This window comes from Panthera leo, chromosome A1 (assembly GCF_018350215.1).
Source record: "Panthera leo isolate Ple1 chromosome A1, P.leo_Ple1_pat1.1, whole genome shotgun sequence".
NCBI lineage: Eukaryota > Metazoa > Chordata > Mammalia > Carnivora > Felidae > Panthera > Panthera leo.
In genome coordinates this window covers 50,287,261-50,298,741 of record NC_056679.1, presented here as the reverse complement: position 1 = coordinate 50,298,741, position 11,481 = coordinate 50,287,261, and the positions used below count along the sequence as shown (strand labels likewise).

General features: G+C 36.7%; 2 long non-coding RNA genes across 2 annotated transcripts in view; one reads left to right on the top strand and one right to left on the bottom strand.

The window, feature by feature from the left end:
• Positions 1-2,659: 2,659 nt before the first annotated feature.
• The window catches only part of LOC122213828, a 50,537-nt gene continuing 41,715 nt past the window's right edge, over positions 2,660-11,481 (top strand). The window contains exon 1 of the long non-coding RNA XR_006199645.1: positions 2,660-2,783. This is a non-coding gene — a long non-coding RNA (uncharacterized LOC122213828). The remainder of the gene's footprint in view (positions 2,784-11,481) is intronic.
• LOC122213821 overlaps positions 4,255-11,481 on the bottom strand; it is a 311,434-nt gene continuing 304,207 nt past the window's right edge. The window contains exon 4 of the long non-coding RNA XR_006199642.1: positions 4,255-4,302. This is a non-coding gene — a long non-coding RNA (uncharacterized LOC122213821). The remainder of the gene's footprint in view (positions 4,303-11,481) is intronic.

Below are 11,481 nucleotides of genomic sequence, written 5' to 3'. Positions count from 1 at the left end.
GCAATGGGGATGATTGAACCAGTGGTTCATCATTCAGCAAGATATCCTGGGTTTTATCATATTGTGGTCAATCACAAAGTTCCTAAGGATAGCAAGAGGGTCAGCATCGTTGTATGTGAGGTTTTCAAACTTCTGCTGGGATCATGCTTGCTAATGTGCCATTGGCCAAATCAGTGCCGGCCTAAAGTGAGTACAGCTGAGTACTATCAAAGGTCATGTATGGGGAGCTATAATTTTTGGTCATTTTTCCAATCAACCACAAGTGTGAGACTCACACATATTGCATTACTCAACATCTTCCTTGATATGTCTCATTTGCATCCTGACTTAATATGTAATATCTAAAGCTCACCTTGCTAATTTTCTAGGGTTTTATGATGTCAAATGATTTTCCTCTGACTTATTCATGCTAGACTACCGGAGGACATCCCTGACTGTTCCTTTTCCTTTCTATAATATCCGGTCAGTAGCCATTTTCTTTGGATTTTTATCTTTTGCAATTTTTTTTAAATCATTACATTATGTCTCTACCCCCACAACTACCACCCAAATTCATGCCACCATCATCTCTTGCCTAGAGATGTAACTTGCCAATTGCAATAGTTATTGAAATAGACCTGCATCCTTTCTCCTATTCAATCTGTCTCTAATAGTATAGATATATAGTCTATAAAATACATGTATAATTATGTCACATCACTGCTAAAAAACTTTCACTGATATATACTGGAAATTTGAAAAATGTGGAACTTGTATGGAGAAAATAGAAACAAGAAGACTAATATTTCAAGAAGGTAGATAGTGATAAAACTTGGGGAGAGTGTGTGTGTGTTTGTGTGTGTGTGTGTGTGTGTGTGTGTGTGTAGAGGTTATTTTTGAATGATGAGACATGAGTGTGTTTATAAGTAAAAATGCTTGGAAATGAAGGGAAGGAAGAACCAAGGGAACAAAGTCCAGGAGGAGTCAGAAGAGATGGAATCCAGAACATCGGTGGGAGTCTGGGGTCAGATGACATAGGCTGATCCATGTGTTTGGATTTTATTCAGTAGGCAATTAATACACAATGTCTGGCATATAGTATGTAATTAAACAATTGTGAATAAATGAATAAATCAATAACAAAGATTTTGATGAGGAAAGTGATATAATGCCACTCGTTTTCCAAAAAGTAAATCTGGCAAAGGAGAATCAAGTAAGATGATATTGAAAAAGTGAGGGATTTGAGTTGAAGAAACTATTTGGGCAGTAAGTACATTATTTTGTATGAACAATAACAAGGGCCTAGACTAGGACTGAATAAAGGGAGAACAATGACAGTATCCAGGAGGCACATCATAGGGAGATGGAGACCTAGCAAGAGTTTTGTGGTCACCTGATGAAAAACAAAAATAGAAGGGTGTGAACTGCATTTAGACAGACTACCAAGTTTCCAGACAAAGAGACTGAATATTGTTGAAGGAAAAAAGGAAGAAACACATTTGAGGGTTGTTGAGAAGATGATCAAGTCCATTTTAGACCTACTGGGTTTAGAACCAGAGCGACGCTTCATGTCCTGACACTTAGAAAAAAGCTGGAATAAAGTTTCTTGCTTCCATGTTTTTCATCCCATTTTTTTCAGCCTGGGATGCCTTTGCTCTACTCCAACTGTTTAATTCTTATTCAACCATTAGGACATCTCTTAGTTCCTTGGCCCTGAACTCCTAGGATTTTTACCACTTTTCCAATCTTCTTTGACAATACTTTGTTTGACAACTCTTTTTTTTAACCAGTTACTTCACAAGGTCTTACATTATAGTGAGTTTACATGTCTGCATCTCTCACCAGACTGGAAACTACTTGGGATGAGTGGTGGAAACTAAGAAATTATCTCTTATTATTGGGCATCATTTAAAATTTTTGTTTATGCTTTACTCGTAAATAACAGAATAGGTATGCTTTTTATAGGGCACAAGAGAACCAAATATGCAGGCAAATTAAATGTGTACAGAAAAAGATTGTGAAGAAGTTAGTATAATACATTTGATAGTGAAAGTGCATTGAATCATTATTATTTATTTCGATGGTAAATTAAGAAAAGCACTAAGCAAAAGTCATAAAACTTGAGATCGAATCCTGTTCCCTTGCTGTTTGGCTCTACTGGAGAAAGCTGATAAAACTCTTTGGCCTCAATTTTTCTCATCTACAAAATGACGTTGAATGGTCTCTAAAATCTTCAAGAATTTTTCACTTGCTACCATTTTTGGTTTTGACTAATTATATAGGTAAAACAAATAAAATACCCTGATCTAAAGGAATCAGAAGGTATGTACTAGAGTCAGAATGCACTACAGTGAAATAACAACATTTTCCAGGTCCCACTGCAAACTTCTGGATCCTATAAATCTTCACCCAGATGGACACAGTTGCAAGTGATACCATCTGAATGTTCCTGACATTTAGGGATTCCAATTACCCACTCTCTGTTACAAGCCTTACTTACATAACTGTGGAACATTTCTGCACATAGTCTGAAGAAAGATAGTATATGTGTAAGGGCACACCAAACTTGACCATCAAATTTTGAATTTGTATGTGTAATAATGGAACTCCCCATTATGACATGATGAAGACTTGGTTCTCCCTGCTCCTCTGCACTAAATATAACTATAAACTCTGGAAACAAACCAACAGACAATCAAAGAACTTTAAAAATTGGAAGAGGAAGATGAATTGGTGAGAGATCCCAGGGCTAGAGAGCAGCACAATAGCAGGACACCTTGTAAGCCCACAGCCACCAGAAGAAGGTAGGCCTAGTGTTTCTTGATTTCCAAACTAGCAACAAAGGGTATCCCAGATAAATTCACTCTTACTGGAGATCCAATGAGAGGGCCTCTGACAACACCAGGTGCATCCAGTAGAACCAGCAAGAGGGATCAACTGGAAGTGCTACTGTTAATAAGCAGCTAAAGAAGGTAGTCCCTTTTGCCACTGGTCCTATGACTCTGATCTCCCTCCCAGAAAAACCATGCTTCCAGGAGATATGGCAAGGTGGTTAGCACCACAACAAGTACCCAGACCAGGAGTTTCTCATCTCTTCAGCCAGGCTTGAGATTCTCCTCTCCCATCTGAAGACTCTGTGCAGCTGGAGGGCACCAACATAGGGGATCACGCCCCAACAAACACTCTGCCTGGAAAACCCTCTCTGTCCTTCATACGCAGGGGGCAACACACCACTACAAGCTCTCAGCTCAGGAAGCACTGTTTTGTCTCATGGGCCCAAGAATCCTTTCACCAGTCTAGCAGGAAAAGGCAGTCTGGCTGGTAAGCTCCTTCAGATTTCTCAAGTGGCATCACTGGGGACCAGTAAAGCCCCAGTGACATGAAATAAACCAAACAGACCAACATAGCACCACACAGTTTCTGAAAACTAGACTGTAATTGAATCATTATCACTTCTCATTCTTTTGGCTAAGATTACGTGTAACTGAATTATTAAAGAAGACTAGGGCTTGCATGCCAACCCTAAACAGGGTGTCTTTCTGTTAAAATAAAATAATTTAAATAAAAGAATTTAAACAGAGTCTTCATATACAGTAGCCAAAATGTTCAAAATAACAATAAAAAATCATCATCATATCTAGAACCAGGGAGAACTGCAACCTGAATGCAAAAAGATAATCAACTAATGCTAACAGTGAAATTAATAAAATGTTGGAATTATCTCACAAGGATTTTAAAGTAACCATCATAAAAATGTTTTAACAAATAATTATGATATATCTTGAAATGAGAAACAGAAAACCTTAGAAAAGAAACAGAAGTTAGAATTAAAAAACAAATGGAAACTATAGAATTGAAAAATACAATAAGTTTTAAAAACTCAGTGGATGGGCTCAATAGTAAAGTGGAGATGATGGCAGATAGATCTGAGTTTGAGGGCAGAACAATAGGACTCAGCCAATCTGAACAACAGAGAATATAGGCTATACAACAACAACAACAACAACAACAAAAATGAGCACATCTTCAGGGATTTGTGAGACAATAACACAAGACCCAACATTCTTATCCTTGGAGTCCCATTGAGCAGCCAAAGATATAAGAGATGAAAAAGTAAAGAAATAAAGTCTGAAAATATCTCAAATTTGGCAAAAGAAACAAACCTACAGATTCATGAAGTTGAGGAAATCCACATCAAGACACATCATAATTAAACTTCTGAAACTAAAGCAAAGAAAATATCTTAAAATGAGTAAAAAAAAAATGACAGCTTACCTGAGTCTATGATGGCCATTAGGAAGTGACACAATGTTTGTTTAAATGCTGTAATAGAAGAACAGTCAATCATGAGTTTGAGTTTTATCCCTAGTGAAACTATCCTTCGGGAACTAAGGGGTAATAAAAACATTCTCAGATGAAGAAAAACTAAAAGGTTTTTCACTATCAGACTTTACCTTAATGATTAATGATAGAGGCTGATGGTGTGATACCAGTACCATTTGTATCAGTACAGTTTTGTATCAGGTTTTATACAACAACTTGCCATGAAGAATTTCAATTCCATGGGAAGGAGGTCTATTTAGATAATTTCAGTAAAAGAGAGTGAAGCAAAATGATAGAACCATTCACAGGGTGCTATGGAGCACACAAAGTGGGTGCATTAGGCCCAAGCATTGGTGCTTGGAGGAGATGATGTCCAAGTGAATCTTGACCCAAATGCAGAAAGTAGCTTGAGAGAAAATTTTGGAGAAAAAAAAGAACTAGAAAGTGGGGAGCTAGCCATAAGTAGGTATTTCTTAAACAGAGAACAAAAGCTTTTGCTTAGGAGAGAGCACAGGATAATACTGAGCAGGTGTTAGGGAAGTGGCATGTAATGCTTTGGAAAAGGAATTTTTATAACAGAAAATATGTAAAAGAAGGATTTCATTGTGGATTTTTCATGAAATAACCAGAGTCTGGACAAATCACTTAATGGAAATGCAGATGGTAGGGACTTACTGGTTTCAATGGAAAAAGAATTCATTTGCTTTATCAAGCTATTGTACTTAGCAGCAAAAGAAAGAAAAACATCAAAAACTACCCTTCAGGGACCTTGTAATTTTCTGCAATGGGAAAGTTCCTAATTTCTTCCTAAAATAGCCCTATGGCCCCTCTTTTCTTTTTAACATTCAAATGACAAATTTTGAAACTTAAGAAAAAATAAATTCAATGGGTAGTTTGTGATAAAGTTGTCTTCTGTTTGTGTGAATGGAAAATTTGTATTCCCTTTTCCTTTCCTTTATTTGAAAACAACAACAACAACAACGTTAATGTTGTAGAGCAAAACTTTTTGCAACTTAGCTACCAGAGGAATTTTATCTTTTACACTAAAATTACAACAGGTTATAAAATTATTTTTTATGCAGAAACATTTGTTTGCCATCAAAATGAATATGTATCTGTGATATGTACAATAAAATATAATGAAAATATAATGGTTTATGGAATTGCTGGCATATAATTTGTGGTTCTTGAACAACACATACAACAAAACGTCTTCCCAAGTAGGCCAACAATTTTGTTGAGATCACAATTTTCCTTGCTACACTGGGAGAAAAAACATCTTTCAGTTTTTCTGAAATGTTCTCATCTCCATCCCTTCTCCATTTCTATTGCTAAAATCATAATCCATTCCGTCTCTCTGTCTATCATCTAACCAGCTGGTCACCGAATTTTTATCACCTTTATCTCCTAAACCTACTCCTTAATCTCAGTTCATTGCCCTAGTTGAACAATCATCATTTCTTATGTTACTATCATAGTAAATTCCCAGCTCACCCATGGAGCTCTAGTTTCATCGCTTCAAATTATCCTTCACAGAACTAAAAAAGTAAGTGGTCTTTCTAAAAAAATGCATCTCATCACATGTTCCCTCTGTTTAAAAGTCTATAGGGGCATTCCCACCAACAGTGCCCTTTGTAGCAACATGGATGGAACTGGAGAGTGTGATGCTAAGTGAAATAAGCCATACAGAGAAAGACAGATACCATATGGTTTCACTCTTATGTGGATCCTGAGAAATTTAACAGAAACCCATGGGGGAGGGGAAGGAAAAAAAAAAAAAAGAGGTTAAAGTGGGAGAGAGCCAAAGCATAAGAGACTCTTAAAAACGGAGAACAAACTGAGGGTTGATGGGGGGTGAGGGGGGTGGGTGATGGGTATTGAGGAGGGCACCTTTTGGGATGAGCACTGGGTGTTGTATGGAAACCAGTTTGACAATAAACTTCATATATTGGAAAAAATTTTAAAAAAAAGTCTATAGGGGCTCACAATTGCTTTTAGACTAAAATCCAAACCCCAAGGCATGGTCCCAGTGTTTTTGTGGGATGATTCCTGATAGTCTTTTTAAGGTTTTTGAGACATTTGGGATTTGTACAAAAACAAGAACTAAAACACATATCTTCTGATACCTTCTCTGCACATAAATTTCTTTTGATAATTTTAAAAATATTAATCCATAATACCTTTTATACCATGACTGAACTCTATCTTTTAGCAAATTCTAAAATGAAATTTAGGTCAAATAAAGATGAGTGTATATAATCAACTCTATTCACAAATTGACATTCCATAAGTGAGAAACAAAAAGTTTACTTTAGTTTTTCCCCCAAAATGTATTTGCTTTACGGAAGTTTGACCTTTATATTCATTGGAACACAGACCTAACTGCAGCACCACAGACTCAGTGATAATACAAATAGTGTTTTCATAAAGGACAAGTGAATGCGCTCTCAGTAACAACCTGGTCTAGATTAGGAAGGCTGTGGCAGAAATGAGAAGGAACCAGAGACAGTTTAGATGAGTTTGTAATGATTTTCCTGAGAATATAATCTATTTGTTCATTTTTTCCTGTGAGCAGAATCTTCCATTACAGGAAGAAAAATACAAAAAGAAATTAAGGCTCTTGGAACCTCTGCTATCTGTAAACCTTTAAGATTGTGTTTACCCAATTGGATTACAATGAAACATAAACATGAGGATCTGGCCATGACATTGGGCAGATATAGTAATCAGCTGGGTTCCAACTGCTGGGAAATCTCTACCAGAACCTTCTCAAGTTCACTCACAAGATGATAATTCACTCCCTAGGGCAATCGACACTTCTAAATAAAAAATCAAGAGGAGATGAATTGTATTTCAAGGTTAACTCAGCACAGTTCTCACAGATTTAAAACAGAAACATGATCTATGTTTGGAGTCTAAGGTCTACATCCGCCTCATTATTTTTAGTGTTCCCTTAATTTTATTTACATTTAAACACTTTTAGTGCATTTTGCTGTTTCATAAGCATAATAAAACGATTATAGTTTCCAAAGACCTTTCAAATAATCTATCCCTTTTAAACTTTGTAACAATGAAGTAGATATTATTACATGAATCTTTTATTTTTTTATTTTTTTAAACATCTTTTTAAAATTTTCTTTTTAATGCTTATTTATTTTTGAGAGAGAAAGGCATAGAGTGTGAGGGGGGGAGGGGCAGAGAGAGAGGGAGACACAGAATCTGAAGCAGGCTCCAGGCTCTGAGCTGACAGCACACAGCATGATGCAGGGCTCGAACTCATGAATGGTGAGATCATGACCTGAGCCAAAGTCTGATGCTTAACCAACTGAGCCACCCAGGCACCCCTAAATGAATCTTTTAAAAGGCGTAATGATGTCTGCCTCAGAGGACACTTAGAAAACAGAGGAGTCACTATCATTGCAGAGTAAAGGCTCTGCCTCTCTGCACTGTCAGAAGGGAATATGGGGTTTATATTTTAAAGAGAGTAGGTTGACTGCCCATCTAGAGTCTCAGTCATTAGGAGAGGAGATGCTGGAGAAAAACGCCTTAGTCTTTCTATAACTAGTCTTAGTCTCTACTACAACTGCCACCCAAATCACTTTTACCTAATTTTTGAAGTTCTGTATTAGCTGCCTGACCAGTCTCCCTTTACTAACTGCTCCCTTCAAACCAACGTTTCCTACAATGCTTCTAAGAGTGACCTTTTAAAAATGCATATCTGAGGGGTGCCTGGGTGGCTCAGTCAATTAAGTATCCGACTTCGGCTCAGGTCATGATCTTGTGGTTCAAGGGTTCAAGCCCTGTGCCATGCTCTGTCCTGACAGCTAGGAGCCTGGAGCCTGCTTGGGATTCTCTCTCCCTCTCTCTCTGCCCCTCCGCCACTCATGCTCTGTTTCTGTTTCTCAAAAATAAATAAACTTTTAAAAAAATTAAAAATGCACATCTGATTTTGTCATCTCCCTGTTTTTTGGAAGTAAACGCTTCCCACTTCTCTTAGAATAAAGATCACAGTCCTTCTAATCACATTAATGACCAATTTTGATACAATCATGTTAATGACTAATTATGAGGCAAAGTGATACAAAAGAAGGGGGACAATAATACTAGAAAACAATAACGTGGAAGATGCAAGGGGTGAATGGACTTATTTCTAAGATCTTTGTATTGTTTGGAAAGAGAGATATTGCCAAATATGTATGTTAAAAATATACAGATATGATTTTTTTCATATACTATAGTACAGCATTCTTAGATTTTATACTGAAAGCTATTATCTCAATTGACCTTAAGTTTGATGATACAATAATTTGTCTCTCCCACATGGCTAGCAACCTTCAGGACCACTTAGATGGCAGGTAAACTAGTGGACACTCAAGGGCCTCCTCTGCAAGTGCCATACGTGTTCTCCAGTCAACCTCACATAATTTTAACTGATAAAAAGTCATATGTGGGGAAAGTAGCCCCAAGCAGAAAGTCAACAGTTAGTGATGCATACAAAAAAATAATAATAATGATGATTTTTGGCCTTAAAACAGAAGTTTTACAGGGGGGTTTATTTGCAACCTTAATGTTTGTAAAGTTTGGAACTTGCAAAGAATAGGTCTTGTGTAAATGCTAACAAACTGTTTTATGTAACTGTAAGAAGTTCTGTGCCTAACCAATTCATTAACTCCCAATCATACAGAAATGTACTAAAGCAATAATTTTGTGAATCACTGTTTCAACATGGTTATATTTATTTAAAAAAATATTGTTGGGGCGCCTGGGTGGCTCAGTCAGTTGGGTGTCCGACTTCAGCTCAGGTCATGATCTCGCGGTTTGTGAGTTCAAGCCCTGTGTCAGGCTCTGTGCTGACAACTCAGAGCTTGGAGCCTGCTTCAGATTCTGTATCTTCCTCGCTCTCTGCCCCTCCCCCGCGCTCTCTCTCTCTCTCTCTCTCTCTCAAAAATAAACATTAAAGAAATTGAAAAAATTGTTATTATATTTAAATCATTTAGACTAAAGTAGATTAAAACTAGTTGACCAATCCTGCACTTTCTAACCAGTGATTTTGATATTGTGTACACAGTCTAATGTCATAACTTGGAATTTAACCCAAAGAAAATATTTGAGACAACTTAAGTTAATTTATAGAACTCTTTTTTTAAAGTTTATTTATTTATTCTGAGAGAGAGAAAGGGAGGAAGAGATAGAAAGAGAGAGAAGACAGCATGCATGTGGGGGAGGGGCAGAGTGAGAGGGAGAGAGAGAATCCCAAGCAGGCTCCATGCTGTCAGTGCAGAGCCCCATGTGGGGCTCAAACCCACAAACCATGAGATCAGAACCTGAGCCCCAATCAAGAGTCAGAGGCTTACCCAATTGAGCTACCCAGGAACCCCAAGTTAATTTATAGAACTCTTGGTTGCATTGTGAATCATTTCTGAACTTCGGCTTTTAAATTGTTTTTAAACACAACACAACAGTAAAATAAAGTATTAACTTCAAAAAAACAAAGAGATCCTAGTCCTTGACTTGAAAACACCTTGCATGTTTAACCCCGCCCCCTGCTCAGCCATTACCAGGATCCCTCTCCTCCAAGCTTTCCACACTCAGCCGTAGTGGAGCTTGTTAAGCTCCTTGACTGGCTAGTTCTCTACTGTCTTGGGCTCTCACACCCTCCAGCCTCCATGTCTGCCTAGATCTGATGCTCTGACTCTACCAATCTGGCTAGGATTTCCTCCTGCAGGTCTCTGCTCTAGGTTACTTCCTCCAGAAGTCTTTCCTTTTTTTCCAGTTTGGGTTAGGTCTTCCAGATTACATGGAGGTGTCCTCTCTGCACATGTATATGTGTTTATGTCATGCTTTTCATCTCCACTCCCCAGCCTCATTCCTTCTCTAGCTCATCACCAAATCCCCAGTACTAATTCATGCATGGCACCGAGTAGATGATTTACAAACATTTGTTAAATAAATCTCCTTTCACTATAAGTTTTCCCCTCCACCGAGCAGTTTTCTTCAACCTTTCCTTTTGCCTTAGAAGTTTCCGTATTCTGGACCCTTTTCCTACTGGCCCATTTCTCCTTCTGCCAAGCTTCAATTGTTTATTTGGAGCTCACTTTAAGTGTCACTGTTTAAGAAGACTATTCATGATTTTTTATTTGATTTTTAAGAAAAATAGCTGACACATTCATTGTATTTTGAAAGCTCTCACAGCATGCCAATATGTCATTAACATTTACATCTGATTGTAATATATAATAATGGTGAAAATTATCTGAAATTAAAACATATTTGGAACATTAAGCTTAATTTTTTTCACAAGAGTGCCTTCTGAAATTCAGTTAATATGATGCACTTCCACCCAGTGGCCTGACAACATTCAGAAAAGCATAATAGTGTCATTTATAAAATTTGGTCCCAACCTCATCAAATAAATGATAAATTGCTCTTCATAAGACATTATGTATAAACCATGGCATTAGAAAACTCCTGTCACTCTTGCCAGCAGAGAGCTGTAGTACAAACAGGCTAATAATAAGATCTCACTAATTTGTAGCAATTCCCTGAATATTATTATTGCTAATATATTGTTAAATAAGGTTCACATGCATGTAAGATTCTCAGTTTCTTTGAATCACATTGTCTATTAATAGTGTATTCATTCTGGCATTATAAATGAGGTCATCTTTTTCACAAAATCAATCTAGATAAATATTTTATATTTTGCAACAGTCACCTTTATTAATCAAAGATAACGTAAGAAATTTAATGGAAGCATTTGGGAAGCTTAAATGCGTATAGTGCAGAGAAGATATATTATGAAGATAGTAGCAAAATTAATAGCAGTAAGAATCTGTGCATTGTGAACAGTGGAACAGATGGAAAATGATTTGATATTTTAAAAATGAACTTAATCCAGATTGAAGCAATTATACTTGCACATTGTAGACAATACTGAAAAGTCTAAAAAGGAATTAAAACCTCTAATAATATCACCATGTAGAGGTAACTGAATAGAACACCAAAATTTTGCTCCATTCTATTATTTTCATACATATATTATATATATATATATATATATACATATATATATATATATATATATATAGTTTCAGAATTGTAATCATACATGATCACACTTTTAAAACTTCTTTTTCTAGTTTAGTATTATTGCCTAGGCATATTTTTTAAATCTTTTTG